Below are 24,217 nucleotides of genomic sequence, written 5' to 3' on the forward strand. Positions count from 1 at the left end.
TTTCATAGTGGAAACCCAACACCTTACTAACTGTGCTAACCAGACTGTGCATACCAGACATGCAATTTATCAGAGATTTAAGTGAATAAGCTACAGTGTCCAAGGTACTAAACATAATATATTCTATGGGGTGTCATAAGCAAGTCATTAGAATACTTTCCTACAAAATTAATAAGACATAAGCATTCAATATTTGAGTAAACAAAGAGAAAATAAAGCTATCTATTGGGTTTCACTAAAAAGTCCATTGGAAGACTTGACTATTGTTGTTAAAAGACATAGGCATTCATATTACAGAGCCACAAAACACACTAGTAAAATAAAAACATGATAACATGGGATTCGATCCAATGACAGCCTTAATTTGATAGTGCAAACCCAACACCTTACTAACTGTGCTAACCAGACGGTGCATTCCAAGTACGTAATGTATCAGTGATTTAAGTGAATAAGCTACAGTGTCCAAGGTACTAAACATAATATATTCTATGGGGTGTCATAAGCAAGTCATTAGAATACTTTCCTACTAAATTTAAAATACATAATCATTCAATATTTTAGTAAACAAAGAGAAAATAAAGCTATCTATTGGGTTTCACTAAAAAGTCCATTGGAAGACTTGACTATTGTTGTTAAAAGACATAGGCATTCATATTATAGAGCCACAAACCACACTAGTAAAATAAAAACATGATATCATGGGATTCGAACCAATGACACTCTTAATTTGATAGCGCAAACCCAAGAAATTATTAACTGTGCTAACCAGACTGTGCATACCAAACAAACAATTTATCAGAGATTTAAGTGAATAAACTACAGTGTCCAAGGTACTAAACATAATATATTCTATGGGGTGTCATAAGCAAGTCATTAGAATACTTTCCTACTAAATTTAAAAGACATAAGTATTCAATATTTTAGTAAACAAAGAGCAAATAAAGCTATCTATTGGGTTTCACTACAAAGTCCATTGGAAGACTTGACTATTGTTGTTAAAAGACATAGGCATTCATATTATAGAGCCACAAACCACACTAGTAAAATAAAAACATGATAACATGGGATTTGAACCAATGACAGTCTTAATTTCATTGTGCAAACCCTACACCTTACTAACTGTGCTAACCAGACTGTGCATACCAGACGTGCAATTTATCAGAGATTTAAGTGAATAAGCTACAGTGTCCAAGGTACTAAACATAATATATTCTATGGGGTGTCATAAGCAAGTCATTAGAATACTTTCCTACTAAATTTATAAGACATAAGCATTCAATATTTTAGTAAACAAAGAGAAAATAAAGCTATCTATTGGGTTTCACTAAAAAGTCCATTGGAAGACTTGATTATTGTTGTTAAAAGACGTAGGCATTCATATTATAGAGCCACAAACCACACTAGTAAAATAAAAACATGATAACATGGGATCCGAACCAATGACAGTCTTAATTTCATATTGCAAACCCAACACCTTACTAACTGTGCTAACCAGACCGTGCATAAAAGACATGCAATTTATTAGAGATTTAAGTGAATAAGCTACAGTGTCCAAGGTACTAAACATAATATATTCTATGGGGTGTCATAAGCAAGTCATTAGAATACTTTCCTACAAAATTAATAAGACATAAGCATTCAATATTTGAGTAAACAAAGAGAAAATAAAGCTATCTATTGGGTTTCACAAAAAAGTCCATTGGAAGACTTGACTATTGTTGTTAAAAGACATAGGCATTCATATTATAGAGCCACAAACCACACTAGTAAAATAAAAACATGATAACATGGGATTCGATCCAATGACAGCCTTAATTTGATAGTGCAAACCCAATACCTTACTAACTGTGCTAACCAGACTGTGTATACCAGGTAAATAATTTATCAGAGATTTAAGTGAATAAGCTACAGTGTCCAAGGTACTAAACATAATATATTCTATGGGGTGTCATAAGCAAGTCATTAGAATACTTTCCTACTAAATTTAAAAGACATAAGCATTCAATATTTTAGTAAACAAAGAGAAAATAAAGCTATCTATTGGGTTTCACTAAAAAGTACATTGGAAGACTTGACTATTGTTGTTAAAAGACATAGGCATTCATATTATAGAGCCACAAACCACAGTAGTAAAATAAAAACATGATAACATGGGATTCGATCCAATGACAGTCTTAATTTCATAGTGGAAACCCAACACCTTACTAACTGTGCTAACCAGACTGTCCATACCAGACTTGCAATTTATCAGAGATTTAAGTGAATAAGCTACAGTGTCCAAGGTACTAAACATAATATATTCTATGGGGTGTCATAAGCAAGTCATTAGAATACTTTCCTACAAAATTAATAAGACATAAGCATTCAATATTTGAGTAAACAAAGAGAAAATAAAGCTATCTATTGGGTTTCACTAAAAAGTCCATTGGAAGACTTGATTATTGTTGTTAAAAGACGTAAGCATTCATATTATAGAGCCACAAACCACACTAGTAAAATAAAAACATGATATCATGGGATTCAAACCAATGACTGTCTTAATTTCATAGTGGAAACCCAACACCTTACTAACTGTGCTAACCAGACCGTGCATACCAGACATGCAATTTATCAGAGATTTAAGTGAATAAGCTACAGTGTCCAAGGTACTAAACATAATATATTCTATGGGGTGTCATAAGCAAGTCATTAGAATACTTTCCTACTAAATTTAAAAGACATAATCATTCAATATTTTAGTAAACAAAGAGAAAATAAAGCTATCTATTGGGTTTCACTAAAAAGTCCATTGAAAGACTTGACTATTGTTGTTAAAAGACATAGGCATTCATATTATAGAGCCACAAACCACACTAGTAAAATAAAAACATGATAACATGGGATTTGAACCAATGACAGTCTTAATTTCATAGTGGAAACCCAACACCTTACTAACTGTGCTAACCAGACCGTGCATACCAGACAGGCAATTTATCAGAGATTTAAGTGAATAAGCTACAGTGTCCAAGGTACTAAACATAATATATTCTATGGGGTGTCATAAGCAAGTCATTAGAATACTTTCCTACTAAATTTATAAGACATAAGCATTCAATATTTTAGTAAACAAAGAGAAAATAAAGCTATCTATTGGGTTTCACTAAAAAGTCTATTGGAACACTTGACTATTGTTGTTAAAAGACATAGGCATTCATATTATAGAGCCACAAACCACACTAGTAAAATAAAAACATGATAACATGGGATTCGAACCAATGACAGTCTTAATTTGATAGCGCAAACCCAACAAATTATTAACTGTGCTAACCAGACTGTGCATACCAAACAAACAATTTATCAGAGATTTAAGTGAATAAACTACAGTGTCCAAGGTACTAAACATATATTCTATGGGGTGTCATAAGCAAGTCATTAGAATTCTTTCCTACTAAATTTAAAAGACATAATCATTCAATATTTTAGTAAACAAAGAGAAAATAAAGCTATCTATTGGGTTTCACTAAAAAGTCCATTGGAAGACTTGACTATTGTTGTTAAAAGACATAGGCATTCATATTATAGAGCCACAAACCACACTAGTAAAATAAAAACATGATGTTATGGGATTCAAACCAATGACAGTCTTAATTTCATAGTGGAAACCCAACACCTTACTAACTGTGCTAAACAGACTGTGCATACCAGACATGCAATTTATCAGAGATTTAAGTGAATAAGTTACAGTGTCCAAGGTAATAAACATAATATATTCTATGGGGTGTTATAAGCAAGTCATTAGAATACTTTTCAACTAAATTTATAAGACATAAGCATTCAATATTTTAGTAAACAAAGAGAAAATAAAGCTATCTATTGGGTTTCACTAAAAAGTCTATTGGAAGACTTAACTATTGTTGTTAAAAAACATAGGCATTCATATTATAGAGTCACAAACCACACTAGTAAAATAAAAACATGATATCATGGGATTCGAACCAATGACAGTCTTAATTTCATAGTGGAAACCCAACACCTTACTAACTGTGCTAACCAGACTGTGCATACCAGACATGCAATTTATCAGAGATTTAAGTGAATAAGCTACAGTGTCCAAGGTACTAAACATAATATATTCTATGGGGTGTCATAAGCAAGTCATTAGAATACTTTCCTACAAAATTAATAAGACATAAGCATTCAATATTTGAGTAAACAAAGAGAAAATAAAGCTATCTATTGGGTTTCACAAAAAAGTCCATTGGAAGACTTGACTATTGTTGTTAAAAGACATAGGCATTCATATTACAGAGCCACAAACCACACTAGTAAAATAAAAACATGATAACATGGGATTCGATCCAATGACAGCCTTAATTTGATAGTGCAAACCCAACACCTTACTAACTGTGCTAACCAGACTGTGCATTCCAGGTACATAATGTATCAGTGATTTAAGTGAATAAGCTACAGTGTCCAAGGTACTAAACATAATATATTCTATGGGGTGTCATAAGCAAGTCATTAGAATACTTTCCTACTAAATTTAAAATACATAATCATTCAATATTTTAGTAAACAAAGAGAAAATAAAGCTATCTATTGGGTTTCACTAAAAAGTCCATTGGAAGACTTGACTATTGTTGTTAAAAGACATAGGCATTCATATTATAGAGCCACAAACCACACTAGTAAAATAAAAACATGATATCATGGGATTCGAACCAATGACACTCTTAATTTGATAGCGCAAACCCAAGAAATTATTATCTGTGCTAACCAGACTGTGCATACCAAACAAACAATTTATCAGAGATTTAAGTGAATAAACTACAGTGTCCAAGGTACTAAACATAATATATTCTATGGGGTGTCATAAGCAAGTCATTAGAATACTTTCCTACTAAATTTAAAAGACATAAGTATTCAATATTTTAGTAAACAAAGAGCAAATAAAGCTATCTATTGGGTTTCACTAAAAAGTCCATTGGAAGACTTGACTATTGTTGTTAAAAGACATAGGCATTCATATTATAGAGCCACAAACCACACTAGTAAAATAAAAACATGATAACATGGGATTTGAACCAATGACAGTCTTAATTTCATTGTGCAAACCCTACACCTTACTAACTGTGCTAACCAGACTGTGCATACCAGACGTGCAATTTATCAGAGATTTAAGTGAATAAGCTACAGTGTCCAAGGTACTAAACATAATATATTCTATGGGGTGTCATAAGCAAGTCATTAGAATACTTTCCTACTAAATTTATAAGACATAAGCATTCAATATTTTAGAAAACAAAGAGAAAATAAAGCTATCTATTGGGTTTCACTAAAAAGTCCATTGGAAGACTTGATTATTGTTGTTAAAAGACGTAGGCATTCATATTATAGAGCCACAAACCACACTAGTAAAATAAAAACATGATAACATGGGATCCGAACCAATGACAGTCTTAATTTCATATTGCAAACCCAACACCTTACTAACTGTGCTAACCAGACCGTGCATAAAAGACATGCAATTTATTAGAGATTTAAGTGAATAAGCTACAGTGTCCAAGGTACTAAACATAATATATTCTATGGGGTGTCATAAGCAAGTCATTAGAATACTTTCCTACAAAATTAATAAGACATAAGCATTCAATATTTGAGTAAACAAAGAGAAAATAAAGCTATCTATTGGGTTTCACAAAAAAGTCCATTGGAAGACTTGACTATTGTTGTTAAAAGACATAGGCATTCATATTATAGAGCCACAAACCACACTAGTAAAATAAAAACATGATAACATAGGATTCGATCCAATGACAGCCTTAATTTGATAGTGCAAACCCAATACCTTACTAACTGTGCTAACCAGACTGTGTATACCAGGTAAATAATTTATCAGAGATTTAAGTGAATAAGCTACAGTGTCCAAGGTACTAAACATAATATATTCTATGGGGTGTCATAAGCAAGTCATTAGAATACTTTCCTACTAAATTTAAAAGACATAAGCATTCAATATTTTAGTAAACAAAGAGAAAATAAAGCTATCTATTGGGTTTCACTAAAAAGTACATTGGAAGACTTGACTATTGTTGTTAAAAGACATAGGCATTCATATTATAGAGCCACAAACCACACTAGTAAAATAAAAACATGATAACATGGGATTCGATCCAATGACAGTCTTAATTTCATAGTGGAAACCCAACACCTTACTAACTGTGCTAACCAGACTGTCCATACCAGACTTGCAATTTATCAGAGATTTAAGTGAATAAGCTACAGTGTCCAAGGTACTAAACATAATATATTCTATGGGGTGTCATAAGCAAGTCATTAGAATACTTTTCAACTAAATTTATAAGACATAAGCATTCAATATTTTAGTAAACAAAGAGAAAATAAAGCTATCTATTGGGTTTCACTAAAAAGTCCATTGGAAGACTTGACTATTGTTGTTAAAAGACATAGGCATTCATATTATAGAGCCACAAACCACACTAGTAAAATAAAAACATGATATTATGGGATTCAAACCAATGACAGTCTTAATTTCATAGTGGAAACCCAACACCTTCCTAACTGTGCTAACCAGACTGTGCATACCAGACATGCAATTTATCAGAGATTTAAGTGAATAAGTTACAGTGTCCAAGGTAATAAACATAATATATTCTATGGGGTGTTATAAGCAAGTCATTAGAATACTTTTCAACTAAATTTATAAGACATAAGCATTCAATATTTTAGTAAACAAAGAGAAAATAAAGCTATCTATTGGGTTTCACTAAAAAGTCTATTGGAAGACTTAACTATTGTTGTTAAAAAACATAGGCATTCATATTATAGAGTCACAAACCACACTAGTAAAATAAAAACATGATATCATGGGATTCGAACCAATGACAGTCTTAATTTCACAGTGGAAACCCAACACCTTACTAACTGTGCTAACAAGACTGTGTATACCAGGTACATAATTTATCAGAGATTTAAGTGAATAAGCTACAGTGTCCAAGGTACTAAACATAATATATTCTATGGGGTGTCATAAGCAAGTCATTAGAATACTTTCCTACTAAATTTAAAAGACATAATCATTCAATATTTTAGTAAACAAAGAGAAAATAAAGCTATCTATTGGGTTTCACTAAAAAGTCCATTGGAAGACTTGACTATTGTTGTTAAAAGACATAGGCATTCATATTATAGAGCCACAAACCACACTAGTAAAATAAAAACATGATATCAGAACCACCGACAGTCTTAATTTCATAGTGGAAACACAACACCTTACTAACTGTGCTAACCAGACTGTGCATACCAGACACGCAATTTATCAGAGATTTAAGTGAATAAGCTACAGTGTCCAAGGTACTAAACATAATATATTCTATGGGGTGTCATAAGCAAGTCATTAGAATACTTTCCTACAAAATTAATAAGACATAAGCATTCAATATTTGAGTAAACAAAGAGAAAATAAAGCTATCTATTGGGTTTCACAAAAAAGTCCATTGGAAGACTTGACTATTGTTGTTAAAAGACATAGGCATTCATATTATAGAGCCACAAACCACACTAGTAAAATAAAAACATGATAACATGGGATTCGATCCAATGACAGCCTTAATTTGATAGTGCAAACCCAATACCTTACTAACTGTGCTAACCAGACTGTGTATACCAGGTAAATAATTTATCAGAGATTTAAGTGAATAAGCTACAGTGTCCAAGGTACTAAACATAATATATTCTATGGGGTGTCATAAGCAAGTCATTAGAATACTTTCCTACTAAATTTAAAAGACATAAGCATTCAATATTTTAGTAAACAAAGAGAAAATAAAGCTATCTATTGGGTTTCACTAAAAAGTACATTGGAAGACTTGACTATTGTTGTTAAAAGACATAGGCATTCATATTATAGAGCCACAAACCACACTAGTAAAATAAAAACATGATAACATGGGATTCGATCCAATGACAGTCTTAATTTCATAGTGGAAACCCAACACCTTACTAACTGTGCTAACCAGACTGTCCATACCAGACTTGCAATTTATCAGAGATTTAAGTGAATAAGCTACAGTGTCCAAGGTACTAAACATAATATATTCTATGGGGTGTCATAAGCAAGTCATTAGAATACTTTCCTACAAAATTAATAAGACATAAGCATTCAATATTTGAGTAAACAAAGAGAAAATAAAGCTATCTATTGGGTTTCACTAAAAAGTCCATTGGAAGACTTGATTATTGTTGTTAAAAGACGTAAGCATTCATATTATAGAGCCACAAACCACACTAGTAAAATAAAAACATGATATCATGGGATTCAAACCAATGACTGTCTTAATTTCATAGTGGAAACCCAACACCTTACTAACTGTGCTAACCAGACCGTGCATACCAGACATGCAATTTATCAGAGATTTAAGTGAATAAGCTACAGTGTCCAAGGTACTAAACATAATATATTCTATGGGGTGTCATAAGCAAGTCATTAGAATACTTTCCTACTAAATTTATAAGACATAAGCATTCAATATTTTAGTAAACAAAGAGAAAATAAAGCTATCTATTGGTTTCACTTAAAAGTCTATTGGAAGACTTGACTATTGTTGTTAAAAGACATAGGCATTCATATTATAGAGCCACAAACCACACTAGTAAAATAAAAACATGATAACATGGGATTTGAACCAATGACAGTCTTAATTTCATTGTGCAAACCCTACACCTTACTAACTGTGCTAACCAAACTGTGCATACAAGATGTGGCATTTATCAGAGATTTAAGTGAATAAGCTACAGTGTCCAAGGTACTAAACATAATATATTCTATGGGGTGTCATAAGCAAGTCATTAGAATACTTTCCTACAAAATTAATAAGACATAAGCATTCAATATTTGAGTAAACAAAGAGAAAATAAAGCTATCTATTGGGTTTCACTAAAAAGTCCATTGGAAGACTTGATTATTGTTGTTAAAAGACGTAAGCATTCATATTATAGAGCCACAAACCACACTAGTAAAATAAAAACATGATATCATGGGATTCAAACCAATGACAGTCTTAATTTGATAGCGCAAACCCAAGAAATTATTAACTGTGCTAACCAGACTGTGTATACCAAACAAACAATTTATCAGAGATTTAAGTGAATAAACTACAGTGTCCAAGGTACTAAACATAATATATTCTATGGGGTGTCATAAGCAAGTCATTAGAATACTTTCCTACTAAATTTAAAAGACATAATCATTCAATATTTTAGTAAACAAAGAGAAAATAAAGCTATCTATTGGGTTTCACTAAAAAGTCCATTGGAAGACTTGACTATTGTTGTTAAAAGACATAGGCATTCATATTATAGAGCCACAAACCACACTAGTAAAATAAAAACATGATAACATGGGATTTGAACCAATGACAGTCTTAATTTCATAGTGGAAACCCAACACCTTACTAACTGTGCTAACCAGACCGTGCATACCAGACAGGCAATTTATCAGAGATCTAAGTGAATAAGCTACAGTGTCCAAGGTACTAAACATAATATATTCTATGGGGTGTCATAAGCAAGTCATTAGAATACTTTCCTACTAAATTTATAAGACATAAGCATTCAATATTTTAGTAAACAAAGAGAAAATAAAGCTATCTATTGGGTTTCACTAAAAAGTCTATTGGAAGACTTGACTATTGTTGTTAAAAGACATAGGCATTCATATTATAGAGCCACAAACCACACTAGTAAAATAAAAACATGATAACATGGGATTCAAACCAATGACAGTCTTAATTTGATAGCGCAAACCCAACAAATTATTAACTGTGCTAACCAGACTGTGCATACCAAACAAACAATTTATCAGAGATTTAAGTGAATAAACTACAGTGTCCAAGGTACTAAACATATATTCTATGGGGTGTCATAAGCAAGTCATTAGAATTCTTTCCTACTAAATTTAAAAGACATAATCATTCAATATTTTAGTAAACAAAGAGAAAATAAAGCTATCTATTGGGTTTCACTAAAAAGTCCATTGGAAGACTTGACTATTGTTGTTAAAAGACATAGGCATTCATATTATAGAGCCACAAACCACACTAGTAAAATAAAAACATGATATTATGGGATTCAAACCAATGACAGTCTTAATTTCATAGTGGAAACCCAACACCTTCCTAACTGTGCTAACCAGACTGTGCATACCAGACATGCAATTTATCAGAGATTTAAGTGAATAAGTTACAGTGTCCAAGGTAATAAACATAATATATTCTATGGGGTGTTATAAGCAAGTCATTAGAATACTTTTCAACTAAATTTATAAGACATAAGCATTCAATATTTTAGTAAACAAAGAGAAAATAAAGCTATCTATTGGGTTTCACTAAAAAGTCTATTGGAAGACTTAACTATTGTTGTTAAAAAACATAGGCATTCATATTATAGAGTCACAAACCACACTAGTAAAATAAAAACATGATATCATGGGATTCGAACCAATGACAGTCTTAATTTCACAGTGGAAACCCAACACCTTACTAACTGTGCTAACAAGACTGTGTATACCAGGTACATAATTTATCAGAGATTTAAGTGAATAAGCTACAGTGTCCAAGGTACTAAACATAATATATTCTATGGGGTGTCATAAGCAAGTCATTAGAATACTTTCCTACTAAATTTAAAAGACATAATCATTCAATATTTTAGTAAACAAAGAGAAAATAAAGCTATCTATTGGGTTTCACTAAAAAGTCCATTGGAAGACTTGACTATTGTTGTTAAAAGACATAGGCATTCATATTATAGAGCCACAAACCACACTAGTAAAATAAAAACATGATATCAGAACCACCGACAGTCTTAATTTCATAGTGGAAACCCAACACCTTACTAACTGTGCTAACCAGACTGTGCATACCAGACACGCAATTTATCAGAGATTTAAGTGAATAAGCTACAGTGTCCAAGGTACTAAACATAATATATTCTATGGGGTGTCATAAGCAAGTCATTAGAATACTTTCCTACAAAATTAATAAGACATAAGCATTCAATATTTGAGTAAACAAAGAGAAAATAAAGCTATCTATTGGGTTTCACTAAAAAGTCCATTGGAAGACTTGACTATTGTTGTTAAAAGACATAGGCATTCATATTACAGAGCCACAAACCACACTAGTAAAATAAAAACATGATAACATAGGATTCGATCCAATGACAGCCTTAATTTGATAGTGCAAACCCAACACCTTACTAACTGTGCTAACCAGACTGTGCATTCCAGGTACATAATGTATCAGTGATTTAAGTGAATAAGCTACAGTGTCCAAGGTACTAAACATAATATATTCTATGGGGTGTCATAAGCAAGTCATTAGAATACTTTCCTACTAAATTTAAAATACATAATCATTCAATATTTTAGTAAACAAAGAGAAAATAAAGCTATCTATTGGGTTTCACTAAAAAGTCCATTGGAAGACTTGACTATTGTTGTTAAAAGACATAGGCATTCATATTATAGAGCCACAAACCACACTAGTAAAATAAAAACATGATATCATGGGATTCGAACCAATGACACTCTTAATTTGATAGCGCAAACCCAAGAAATTATTAACTGTGCTAACCAGACTGTGCATACCAAACAAACAATTTATCAGAGATTTAAGTGAATAAACTACAGTGTCCAAGGTACTAAACATAATATATTCTATGGGGTGTCATAAGCAAGTCATTAGAATACTTTCCTACTAAATTTAAAAGACATAAGTATTCAATATTTTAGTAAACAAAGAGCAAATAAAGCTATCTATTGGGTTTCACTACAAAGTCCATTGGAAGACTTGACTATTGTTGTTAAAAGACATAGGCATTCATATTATAGAGCCACAAACCACACTAGTAAAATAAAAACATGATAACATGGGATTTGAACCAATGACAGTCTTAATTTCATTGTGCAAACCCTACACCTTACTAACTGTGCTAACCAGACTGTGCATACCAAACGTGCAATTTATCAGAGATTTAAGTGAATAAGCTACAGTGTCCAAGGTACTAAACATAATATATTCTGTGGGGTGTCATAAGCAAGTCATTAGAATACTTTCCTACTAAATTTATAAGACATAAGCATTCAATATTTTAGTAAACAAAGAGAAAATAAAGCTATCTATTGGGTTTCACTAAAAAGTCCATTGGAAGACTTGATTATTGTTGTTAAAAGACGTAGGCATTCATATTATAGAGCCACAAACCACACTAGTAAAATAAAAACATGATAACATGGGATCCGAACCAATGACAGTCTTAATTTCATATTGCAAACCCAACACCTTACTAACTGTGCTAACCAGACCGTGCATAAAAAACATGCAATTTATTAGAGATTTAAGTGAATAAGCTACAGTGTCCAAGGTACTAAACATAATATATTCTATGGGGTGTCATAAGCAAGTCATTAGAATACTTTCCTACAAAATTAATAAGACATAAGCATTCAATATTTGAGTAAACAAAGAGAAAATAAAGCTATCTATTGGGTTTCACTAAAAAGTCCATTGGAAGACTTGATTATTGTTGTTAAAAGACGTAAGCATTCATATTATAGAGCCACAAACCACACTAGTAAAATAAAAACATGATATCATGGGATTCGAACCAATGACACTCTTAATTTGATAGCGCAAACCCAAGAAATTATTAACTGTGCTAACCAGACTGTGCATACCAAACAAACAATTTATCAGAGATTTAAGTGAATAAACTACAGTGTCCAAGGTACTAAACATAATATATTCTATGGGGTGTCATAAGCAAGTCATTAGAATACTTTCCTACTAAATTTAAAAGACATAAGTATTCAATATTTTAGTAAACAAAGAGCAAATAAAGCTATCTATTGGGTTTCACTACAAAGTCCATTGGAAGACTTGACTATTGTTGTTAAAAGACATAGGCATTCATATTATAGAGCCACAAACCACACTAGTAAAATAAAAACATGATAACATGGGATTTGAACCAATGACAGTCTTAATTTCATTGTGCAAACCCTACACCTTACTAACTGTGCTAACCAGACTGTGCATACCAGACGTGCAATTTATCAGAGATTTAAGTGAATAAGCTACAGTGTCCAAGGTACTAAACATAATATATTCTATGGGGTGTCATAAGCAAGTCATTAGAATACTTTCCTACTAAATTTATAAGACATAAGCATTCAATATTTTAGTAAACAAAGAGAAAATAAAGCTATCTATTGGGTTTCACTAAAAAGTCCATTGGAAGACTTGATTATTGTTGTTAAAAGACGTAGGCATTCATATTATAGAGCCACAAACCACACTAGTAAAATAAAAACATGATAACATGGGATCCGAACCAATGACAGTCTTAATTTCATATTGCAAACCCAACACCTTACTAACTGTGCTAACCAGACCGTGCATAAAAGACATGCAATTTATTAGAGATTTAAGTGAATAAGCTACAGTGTCCAAGGTACTAAACATAATATATTCTATGGGGTGTCATAAGCAAGTCATTAGAATACTTTCCTACAAAATTAATAAGACATAAGCATTCAATATTTGAGTAAACAAAGAGAAAATAAAGCTATCTATTGGGTTTCACAAAAAAGTCCATTGGAAGACTTGACTATTGTTGTTAAAAGACATAGGCATTCATATTATAGAGCCACAAACCACACTAGTAAAATAAAAACATGATAACATGGGATTCGATCCAATGACAGCCTTAATTTGATAGTGCAAACCCAATACCTTACTAACTGTGCTAACCAGACTGTGTATACCAGGTAAATAATTTATCAGAGATTTAAGTGAATAAGCTACAGTGTCCAAGGTACTAAACATAATATATTCTATGGGGTGTCATAAGCAAGTCATTAGAATACTTTCCTACTAAATTTAAAAGACATAAGCATTCAATATTTTAGTAAACAAAGAGAAAATAAAGCTATCTATTGGGTTTCACTAAAAAGTACATTGGAAGACTTGACTATTGTTGTTAAAAGACATAGGCATTCATATTATAGAGCCACAAACCACAGTAGTAAAATAAAAACATGATAACATGGGATTCGATCCAATGACAGTCTTAATTTCATAGTGGAAACCCAACACCTTACTAACTGTGCTAACCAGACTGTCCATACCAGACTTGCAATTTATCAGAGATTTAAGTGAATAAGCTACAGTGTCCAAGGTACTAAACATAATATATTCTATGGGGTGTCATAAGCAAGTCATTAGAATACTTTCCTACAAAATTAATAAGACATAAGCATTCAATATTTGAGTAAACAAAGAGAAAATAAAGCTATCTATTGGGTTTCACTAAAAAGTCCATTGGAAGACTTGATTATTGTTGTTAAAAGACGTAAGCATTCATATTATAGAGCCACAAACCACACTAGTAAAATAAAAACATGATATCATGGGATTCAAACCAATGACTGTCTTAATTTCATAGTGGAAACCCAACACCTTACTAACTGTGCTAACCAGACCGTGCATACCAGACATGCAATTTATCAGAGATTTAAGTGAATAAGCTACAGTGTCCAAGGTACTAAACATAATATATTCTATGGGGTGTCATAAGCAAGTCATTAGAATACTTTCCTACTAAATTTAAAAGACATAATCATTCAATATTTTAGTAAACAAAGAGAAAATAAAGCTATCTATTGGGTTTCACTAAAAAGTCCATTGAAAGACTTGACTATTGTTGTTAAAAGACATAGGCATTCATATTATAGAGCCACAAACCACACTAGTAAAATAAAAACATGATAACATGGGATTTGAACCAATGACAGTCTTAATTTCATAGTGGAAACCCAACACCTTACTAACTGTGCTAACCAGACCGTGCATACCAGACAGGCAATTTATCAGAGATTTAAGTGAATAAGCTACAGTGTCCAAGGTACTAAACATAATATATTCTATGGGGTGTCATAAGCAAGTCATTAGAATACTTTCCTACTAAATTTATAAGACATAAGCATTCAATATTTTAGTAAACAAAGAGAAAATAAAGCTATCTATTGGGTTTCACTAAAAAGTCTATTGGAACACTTGACTATTGTTGTTAAAAGACATAGGCATTCATATTATAGAGCCACAAACCACACTAGTAAAATAAAAACATGATAACATGGGATTCGAACCAATGACAGTCTTAATTTGATAGCGCAAACCCAACAAATTATTAACTGTGCTAACCAGACTGTGCATACCAAACAAACAATTTATCAGAGATTTAAGTGAATAAACTACAGTGTCCAAGGTACTAAACATATATTCTATGGGGTGTCATAAGCAAGTCATTAGAATTCTTTCCTACTAAATTTAAAAGACATAATCATTCAATATTTTAGTAAACAAAGAGAAAATAAAGCTATCTATTGGGTTTCACTAAAAAGTCCATTGGAAGACTTGACTATTGTTGTTAAAAGACATAGGCATTCATATTATAGAGCCACAAACCACACTAGTAAAATAAAAACATGATGTTATGGGATTCAAACCAATGACAGTCTTAATTTCATAGTGGAAACCCAACACCTTACTAACTGTGCTAAACAGACTGTGCATACCAGACATGCAATTTATCAGAGATTTAAGTGAATAAGTTACAGTGTCCAAGGTAATAAACATAATATATTCTATGGGGTGTTATAAGCAAGTCATTAGAATACTTTTCAACTAAATTTATAAGACATAAGCATTCAATATTTTAGTAAACAAAGAGAAAATAAAGCTATCTATTGGGTTTCACTAAAAAGTCTATTGGAAGACTTAACTATTGTTGTTAAAAAACATAGGCATTCATATTATAGAGTCACAAACCACACTAGTAAAATAAAAACATGATATCATGGGATTCGAACCAATGACAGTCTTAATTTCATAGTGGAAACCCAACACCTTACTAACTGTGCTAACCAGACTGTGCATACCAGACATGCAATTTATCAGAGATTTAAGTGAATAAGCTACAGTGTCCAAGGTACTAAACATAATATATTCTATGGGGTGTCATAAGCAAGTCATTAGAATACTTTCCTACAAAATTAATAAGACATAAGCATTCAATATTTGAGTAAACAAAGAGAAAATAAAGCTATCTATTGGGTTTCACAAAAAAGTCCATTGGAAGACTTGACTATTGTTGTTAAAAGACATAGGCATTCATATTACAGAGCCACAAACCACACTAGTAAAATAAAAACATGATAACATGGGATTCGATCCAATGACAGCCTTAATTTGATAGTGCAAACCCAACACCTTACTAACTGTGCTAACCAGACTGTGCATTCCAGGTACATAATGTATCAGTGATTTAAGTGAATAAGCTACAGTGTCCAAGGTACTAAACATAATATATTCTATGGGGTGTCATAAGCAAGTCATTAGAATACTTTCCTACTAAATTTAAAATACATAATCATTCAATATTTTAGTAAACAAAGAGAAAATAAAGCTATCTATTGGGTTTCACTAAAAAGTCCATTGGAAGACTTGACTATTGTTGTTAAAAGACATAGGCATTCATATTATAGAGCCACAAACCACACTAGTAAAATAAAAACATGATATCATGGGATTCGAACCAATGACACTCTTAATTTGATAGCGCAAACCCAAGAAATTATTATCTGTGCTAACCAGACTGTGCATACCAAACAAACAATTTATCAGAGATTTAAGTGAATAAACTACAGTGTCCAAGGTACTAAACATAATATATTCTATGGGGTGTCATAAGCAAGTCATTAGAATACTTTCCTACTAAATTTAAAAGACATAAGTATTCAATATTTTAGTAAACAAAGAGCAAATAAAGCTATCTATTGGGTTTCACTACAAAGTCCATTGGAAGACTTGACTATTGTTGTTAAAAGACATAGGCATTCATATTATAGAGCCACAAACCACACTAGTAAAATAAAAACATGATAACATGGGATTTGAACCAATGACAGTCTTAATTTCATTGTGCAAACCCTACACCTTACTAACTGTGCTAACCAGACTGTGCATACCAGACGTGCAATTTATCAGAGATTTAAGTGAATAAGCTACAGTGTCCAAGGTACTAAACATAATATATTCTATGGGGTGTCATAAGCAAGTCATTAGAATACTTTCCTACTAAATTTATAAGACATAAGCATTCAATATTTTAGTAAACAAAGAGAAAATAAAGCTATCTATTGGGTTTCACTAAAAAGTCCATTGGAAGACTTGATTATTGTTGTTAAAAGACGTAGGCATTCATATTATAGAGCCACAAACCACACTAGTAAAATAAAAACATGATAACATGGGATCCGAACCAATGACAGTCTTAATTTCATATTGCAAACCCAACACCTTACTAACTGTGCTAACCAGACCGTGCATAAAAGACATGCAATTTATTAGAGATTTAAGTGAATAAGCTACAGTGTCCAAGGTACTAAACATAATATATTCTATGGGGTGTCATAAGCAAGTCATTAGAATACTTTCCTACAAAATTAATAAGACATAAGCATTCAATATTTGAGTAAACAAAGAGAAAATAAAGCTATCTATTGGGTTTCACAAAAAAGTCCATTGGAAGACTTGACTATTGTTGTTAAAAGACATAGGCATTCATATTATAGAGCCACAAACCACACTAGTAAAATAAAAACATGATAACATGGGATTCGATCCAATGACAGCCTTAATTTGATAGTGCAAACCCAATACCTTACTAACTGTGCTAACCAGACTGTGTATACCAGGTAAATAATTTATCAGAGATTTAAGTGAATAAGCTACAGTGTCCAAGGTACTAAACATAATATATTCTATGGGGTGTCATAAGCAAGTCATTAGAATACTTTCCTACTAAATTTAAAAGACATAAGCATTCAATATTTTAGTAAACAAAGAGAAAATAAAGCTATCTATTGGGTTTCACTAAAAAGTACATTGGAAGACTTGACTATTGTTGTTAAAAGACATAGGCATTCATATTATAGAGCCACAAACCACACTAGTAAAATAAAAACATGATAACATGGGATTCGATCCAATGACAGTCTTAATTTCATAGTGGAAACCCAACACCTTACTAACTGTGCTAACCAGACTGTCCATACCAGACTTGCAATTTATCAGAGATTTAAGTGAATAAGCTACAGTGTCCAAGGTACTAAACATAATATATTCTATGGGGTGTCATAAGCAAGTCATTAGAATACTTTTCAACTAAATTTATAAGACATAAGCATTCAATATTTTAGTAAACAAAGAGAAAATAAAGCTATCTATTGGGTTTCACTAAAAAGTCCATTGGAAGACTTGACTATTGTTGTTAAAAGACATAGGCATTCATATTATAGAGCCACAAACCACACTAGTAAAATAAAAACATGATATTATGGGATTCAAACCAATGACAGTCTTAATTTCATAGTGGAAACCCAACACCTTCCTAACTGTGCTAACCAGACTGTGCATACCAGACATGCAATTTATCAGAGATTTAAGTGAATAAGTTACAGTGTCCAAGGTAATAAACATAATATATTCTATGGGGTGTTATAAGCAAGTCATTAGAATACTTTTCAACTAAATTTATAAGACATAAGCATTCAATATTTTAGTAAACAAAGAGAAAATAAAGCTATCTATTGGGTTTCACTAAAAAGTCTATTGGAAGACTTAACTATTGTTGTTAAAAAACATAGGCATTCATATTATAGAGTCACAAACCACACTAGTAAAATAAAAACATGATATCATGGGATTCGAACCAATGACAGTCTTAATTTCACAGTGGAAACCCAACACCTTACTAACTGTGCTAACAAGACTGTGTATACCAGGTACATAATTTATCAGAGATTTAAGTGAATAAGCTACAGTGTCCAAGGTACTAAACATAATATATTCTATGGGGTGTCATAAGCAAGTCATTAGAATACTTTCCTACTAAATTTAAAAGACATAATCATTCAATATTTTAGTAAACAAAGAGAAAATAAAGCTATCTATTGGGTTTCACAAAAAAGTCCATTGGAAGACTTGACTATTGTTGTTAAAAGACATAGGCATTCATATTATAGAGCCACAAACCACACTAGTAAAATAAAAACATGATAACATGGGATTCGATCCAATGACAGCCTTAATTTGATAGTGCAAACCCAATACCTTACTAACTGTGCTAACCAGACTGTGTATACCAGGTAAATAATTTATCAGAGATTTAAGTGAATAAGCTACAGTGTCCAAGGTACTAAACATAATATATTCTATGGGGTGTCATAAGCAAGTCATTAGAATACTTTCCTACTAAATTTAAAAGACATAAGCATTCAATATTTTAGTAAACAAAGAGAAAATAAAGCTATCTATTGGGTTTCACTAAAAAGTACATTGGAAGACTTGACTATTGTTGTTAAAAGACATAGGCATTCATATTATAGAGCCACAAACCACACTAGTAAAATAAAAACATGATAACATGGGATTCGATCCAATGACAGTCTTAATTTCATAGTGGAAACCCAACACCTTACTAACTGTGCTAACCAGACTGTCCATACCAGACTTGCAATTTATCAGAGATTTAAGTGAATAAGCTACAGTGTCCAAGGTACTAAACATAATATATTCTATGGGGTGTCATAAGCAAGTCATTAGAATACTTTCCTACAAAATTAATAAGACATAAGCATTCAATATTTGAGTAAACAAAGAGAAAATAAAGCTATCTATTGGGTTTCACTAAAAAGTCCATTGGAAGACTTGATTATTGTTGTTAAAAGACGTAAGCATTCATATTATAGAGCCACAAACCACACTAGTAAAATAAAAACATGATATCATGGGATTCAAACCAATGACTGTCTTAATTTCATAGTGGAAACCCAACACCTTACTAACTGTGCTAACCAGACCGTGCATACCAGACATGCAATTTATCAGAGATTTAAGTGAATAAGCTACAGTGTCCAAGGTACTAAACATAATATATTCTATGGGGTGTCATAAGCAAGTCATTAGAATACTTTCCTACTAAATTTATAAGACATAAGCATTCAATATTTTAGTAAACAAAGAGAAAATAAAGCTATCTATTGGTTTCACTTAAAAGTCTATTGGAAGACTTGACTATTGTTGTTAAAAGACATAGGCATTCATATTATAGAGCCACAAACCACACTAGTAAAATAAAAACATGATAACATGGGATTTGAACCAATGACAGTCTTAATTTCATTGTGCAAACCCTACACCTTACTAACTGTGCTAACCAAACTGTGCATACAAGATGTGGCATTTATCAGAGATTTAAGTGAATAAGCTACAGTGTCCAAGGTACAAAACATAATATATTCTACGAGGTGTCATAAGCAAGTCATTAGAATACTTTCCTACTAAATTTATAAGACATAAGCATTCAATATTTGAGTAAACAAAGAGAAAATAAAGCTATCTATTGGGTTTCACTAAAAAGTCCATTGGAAGACTTGATTATTGTTGTTAAAAGACGTAAGCATTCATATTATAGAGCCACAAACCACACTAGTAAAATAAAAACATGATATCATGGGATTCAAACCAATGACAGTCTTAATTTGATAGCGCAAACCCAAGAAATTATTAACTGTGCTAACCAGACTGTGTATACCAAACAAACAATTTATCAGAGATTTAAGTGAATAAACTACAGTGTCCAAGGTACTAAACATAATATATTCTATGGGGTGTCATAAGCAAGTCATTAGAATACTTTCCTACTAAATTTAAAAGACATAATCATTCAATATTTTAGTAAACAAAGAGAAAATAAAGCTATCTATTGGGTTTCACTAAAAAGTCCATTGGAAGACTTGACTATTGTTGTTAAAAGACATAGGCATTCATATTATAGAGCCACAAACCACACTAGTAAAATAAAAACATGATAACATGGGATTTGAACCAATGACAGTCTTAATTTCATAGTGGAAACCCAACACCTTACTAACTGTGCTCACCAGACCGTGCATACCAGACAGGCAATTTATCAGAGATCTAAGTGAATAAGCTACAGTGTCCAAGGTACTAAACATAATATATTCTATGGGGTGTCATAAGCAAGTCATTAGAATACTTTCCTACTAAATTTATAAGACATAAGCATTCAATATTTTAGTAAACAAAGAGAAAATAAAGCTATCTATTGGGTTTCACTAAAAAGTCTATTGGAAGACTTGACTATTGTTGTTAAAAGACATAGGCATTCATATTATAGAGCCACAAACCACACTAGTAAAATAAAAACATGATAACATGGGATTCAAACCAATGACAGTCTTAATTTGATAGCGCAAACCCAACAAATTATTAACTGTGCTAACCAGACTGTGCATACCAAACAAACAATTTATCAGAGATTTAAGTGAATAAACTACAGTGTCCAAGGTACTAAACATATATTCTATGGGGTGTCATAAGCAAGTCATTAGAATTCTTTCCTACTAAATTTAAAAGACATAATCATTCAATATTTTAGTAAACAAAGAGAAAATAAAGCTATCTATTGGGTTTCACTAAAAAGTCCATTGGAAGACTTGACTATTGTTGTTAAAAGACATAGGCATTCATATTATAGAGCCACAAACCACACTAGTAAAATAAAAACATGATATTATGGGATTCAAACCAATGACAGTCTTAATTTCATAGTGGAAACCCAACACCTTCCTAACTGTGCTAACCAGACTGTGCATACCAGACATGCAATTTATCAGAGATTTAAGTGAATAAGTTACAGTGTCCAAGGTAATAAACATAATATATTCTATGGGGTGTTATAAGCAAGTCATTAGAATACTTTTCAACTAAATTTATAAGACATAAGCATTCAATATTTTAGTAAACAAAGAGAAAATAAAGCTATCTATTGGGTTTCACTAAAAAGTCTATTGGAAGACTTAACTATTGTTGTTAAAAAACATAGGCATTCATATTATAGAGTCACAAACCACACTAGTAAAATAAAAACATGATATCATGGGATTCGAACCAATGACAGTCTTAATTTCACAGTGGAAACCCAACACCTTACTAACTGTGCTAACAAGACTGTGTATACCAGGTACATAATTTATCAGAGATTTAAGTGAATAAGCTACAGTGTCCAAGGTACTAAACATAATATATTCTATGGGGTGTCATAAGCAAGTCATTAGAATACTTTCCTACTAAATTTAAAAGACATAATCATTCAATATTTTAGTAAACAAAGAGAAAATAAAGCTATCTATTGGGTTTCACTAAAAAGTCCATTGGAAGACTTGACTATTGTTGTTAAAAGACATAGGCATTCATATTATAGAGCCACAAACCACACTAGTAAAATAAAAACATGATATCAGAACCACCGACAGTCTTAATTTCATAGTGGAAACCCAACACCTTACTAACTGTGCTAACCAGACTGTGCATACCAGACACGCAATTTATCAGAGATTTAAGTGAATAAGCTACAGTGTCCAAGGTACTAAACATAATATATTCTATGGGGTGTCATAAGCAAGTCATTAGAATACTTTCCTACAAAATTAATAAGACATAAGCATTCAATATTTGAGTAAACAAAGAGAAAATAAAGCTATCTATTGGGTTTCACTAAAAAGTCCATTGGAAGACTTGACTATTGTTGTTAAAAGACATAGGCATTCATATTACAGAGCCACAAACCACACTAGTAAAATAAAAACATGATAACATAGGATTCGATCCAATGACAGCCTTAATTTGATAGTGCAAACCCAACACCTTACTAACTGTGCTAACCAGACTGTGCATTCCAGGTACATAATGTATCAGTGATTTAAGTGAATAAGCTACAGTGTCCAAGGTACTAAACATAATATATTCTATGGGGTGTCATAAGCAAGTCATTAGAATACTTTCCTACTAAATTTAAAATACATAATCATTCAATATTTTAGTAAACAAAGAGAAAATAAAGCTATCTATTGGGTTTCACTAAAAAGTCCATTGGAAGACTTGACTATTGTTGTTAAAAGACATAGGCATTCATATTATAGAGCCACAAACCACACTAGTAAAATAAAAACATGATATCATGGGATTCGAACCAATGACACTCTTAATTTGATAGCGCAAACCCAAGAAATTATTAACTGTGCTAACCAGACTGTGCATACCAAACAAACAATTTATCAGAGATTTAAGTGAATAAACTACAGTGTCCAAGGTACTAAACATAATATATTCTATGGGGTGTCATAAGCAAGTCATTAGAATACTTTCCTACTAAATTTAAAAGACATAAGTATTCAATATTTTAGTAAACAAAGAGCAAATAAAGCTATCTATTGGGTTTCACTACAAAGTCCATTGGAAGACTTGACTATTGTTGTTAAAAGACATAGGCATTCATATTATAGAGCCACAAACCACACTAGTAAAATAAAAACATGATAACATGGGATTTGAACCAATGACAGTCTTAATTTCATTGTGCAAACCCTACACCTTACTAACTGTGCTAACCAGACTGTGCATACCAAACGTGCAATTTATCAGAGATTTAAGTGAATAAGCTACAGTGTCCAAGGTACTAAACATAATATATTCTGTGGGGTGTCATAAGCAAGTCATTAGAATACTTTCCTACTAAATTTATAAGACATAAGCATTCAATATTTTAGTAAACAAAGAGAAAATAAAGCTATCTATTGGGTTTCACTAAAAAGTCCATTGGAAGACTTGATTATTGTTGTTAAAAGACGTAGGCATTCATATTATAGAGCCACAAACCACACTAGTAAAATAAAAACATGATAACATGGGATCCGAACCAATGACAGTCTTAATTTCATATTGCAAACCCAACACCTTACTAACTGTGCTAACCAGACCGTGCATAAAAGACATGCAATTTATTAGAGATTTAAGTGAATAAGCTACAGTGTCCAAGGTACTAAACATAATATATTCTATGGGGTGTCATAAGCAAGTCATTAGAATACTTTCCTACAAAATTAATAAGACATAAGCATTCAATATTTGAGTAAACAAAGAGAAAATAAAGCTATCTATTGGGTTTCACAAAAAAGTCCATTGGAAGACTTGACTATTGTTGTTAAAAGACATAGGCATTCATATTATAG

This window comes from Pseudophryne corroboree, chromosome 6 (assembly GCF_028390025.1).
Source record: "Pseudophryne corroboree isolate aPseCor3 chromosome 6, aPseCor3.hap2, whole genome shotgun sequence".
In the NCBI taxonomy this organism is placed as follows: Eukaryota; Metazoa; Chordata; class Amphibia; order Anura; family Myobatrachidae; genus Pseudophryne; species Pseudophryne corroboree.